This window comes from Octopus bimaculoides, chromosome 14 (genome assembly GCF_001194135.2).
Source record: "Octopus bimaculoides isolate UCB-OBI-ISO-001 chromosome 14, ASM119413v2, whole genome shotgun sequence".
Taxonomy (NCBI): domain Eukaryota; kingdom Metazoa; phylum Mollusca; class Cephalopoda; order Octopoda; family Octopodidae; genus Octopus; species Octopus bimaculoides.
The window spans coordinates 37,213,960-37,216,479 of record NC_068994.1 but is presented as its reverse complement, the minus strand read 5'-3'; positions in this window follow the sequence as shown (position 1 = coordinate 37,216,479).

The following is a 2,520-nucleotide window of genomic DNA, read 5'->3' as shown; positions in this document are numbered from 1 at the left end:
TCGTATATATATATGTGTATATGTGTGTGTATATATATATATATATATATATATATATCTTTATATATGTGTGTGTGTGTGTGTGTGTGTATATATATGTGTATATATTTATGTGTGTGCATCTGTGTTTGTCCTCCCACCATCACTTGACAACTGATACTGGTGTGTATTTATGTCCCCGTAACTTAGTGGTTCAGCAAAAGAGACCAATAGAATAAGTACTAGACTTACACGAAATAAGTCCTGGGGGCGATTTCTTCAACTATAACTCTTTAAGGCAGTGCTCCAGCATGGCCGCAGTGAAATAACTGAAAAAAGTGAAAAAAAAAAACATAGTGGAATATACATTTAAAAGAATGGACAGTCATGGTCAGAATAACTCTGGCCATAGATCTGCCTGCTCAGAGCTGAGATATGCCAAATCAACAGTGACAGCAACAATGATAACAACAACTTGTATGAATGGAGAACTACTCCAGCCCTTTAAGATTTAAACTGACCATATCCAGCCCAAATATTCTTACCAATTTTATATTCAAGCAGGTCAGATCCTGCCTTTCACATCTACCCTGAAATGTCATTCTAGAAATAAGTAATTAAACCATTGAAATCTCAAAGCTATGAAATAATGCATGATTAATACAAGACAATGTCAATAAATAAGCATTACATTTGATAGAATAATCTGAATACGAAACGGTTGAGGCTGAGCTTAAGATAAAAACTTCTCCCGTATTGTTTTACATGATAAATCATATTCAGTCCACGTTCTCACAGTAGTTGTTGTTGTTGTTGCTTTTGTTTAGCCCTAGCTCAGTCCAGATCAGTAAACCTTATGATTAAAGTTATTCCAGTTGTTACAATTTTGTCTTTTTAAGGGTAAGTAGAACTTGATTGTGAAATATTTCCTCTCCTTTTTTCCTACAGATGACATAATGTTATTGAAGAAGATTTAGCTGCTGCTTCTTACAGGTTGAGAAACTTTACAGTAATGAGGACTACATTAGCAATAGTGTTATTTGAAGATTTGGTTGCTATTTCAAGTAGATCAAGCAGACTTTGTAGTATATAAGATTACAATCAAATATGTATGCACTCATTTTTTTTTTAAATAACAAAAGATATCAATAATAAAACAGATGCTCACATATTTAATAACATGAACAACGAAATTTTAATTAGTTAAAATTATATTCCCAGTGTAGAAGGAAAAAGTTAATTTTTAAAATGACTAATTCTGGTTAAGAAAGACAAGGGAGACAACCCTGAAATAGAAAGGAATTAATGTTAGTGTATTTCCCAGATCAGATGATATCATTGCAAAAGTCAATGCTTTATGGTGCAAGATTGTGACTTAGCAAAGGTTGTTAAGGTGAAGCACCAAGATATATAGCAGTTCATTGATAGTGGAGGTGCAATGACCCAGTGGTTAGGGCAGCGGACTCGCGGTCATAGGATCGCGGTTTCGATTCCCAGACCGGGCGTTGCGAGTGTTTATTGAGTGAAAACACCTAAAGCTCCACGAGGCTCCGGCAGGGGATGGTGGTGAATCCTGCTGTACTCTTTCACCACAACTTTCTCTCACTCTTACTTCCTGTTTCTGTTGTGCCTGTAATTCAAAGAGTCAGCCTTGTCACACTGTGTCACGCTGAATATCCCCGAGAACTACGTTAAGGGTACACGTGTCTGTGGAGTGCTCAGCCACTTGCACGTTAATTTCACGAGCAGGCTGTTCCGTTGATTGGATCAACTGGAACCCTCAACGTTGTAAGCGACGGAGTGCCAACAACGATAGATGTATCCTTCTTCAAACCTGAAGATTTTTGTCCTACCATTGACTCATTAACACTGCCACACTAACTTGGTGCTTTCTGGACTGTCCAAGAGTTTTAATATTCATAATGGCTAGCTGAATGGATTGGAGTGTTGTGAAATAAAATGCTTGCTCGTGTCCCTTGGATTGGGAATCATTCCACAGTTTTATGACACAGCCCAGATACCAAACCACAAGATCATAGGCTTTCTCCAAAGGATGCTAAACTAACTATCTTTTATCTCAACCTCCGTGAGAAACAATAAGTTCAAATTTTCCACTGTTCGAAGCAGTGTTGGAACTCTTGCAAAATGATAGCTTTTAATGTCTCTGTTGTGTTTTTTCTTCACCTTTTCCACATCTGCAAATTCCATAGTGCTAGCTTTTGTCACCAGTGATGACCTTCGAAAAAAGGTCTTGATCAACTTTCAACTGTTCTTTCAGTTCATGACATGCACTCAGTTGTGACTGCTTTTGATCTTCCATGAGGAAACGAAGCACAGATTTTACTGCAACTCTTTTCATTCACAATTCCTTGCTCAAAATTCGTTGGCAGGAGCTCCAGGACACACCAGTCATATTAACAAGCTCTTCAATTGCTCAGTGATGGTCCTCCAAGATCAGTTCATGAATTTTCATGATGCTTTCATTCATTTGGGAAGCTGACAGACGCCCTGAACAAGGTAGGTCTTCAAGCGACAAGTGAT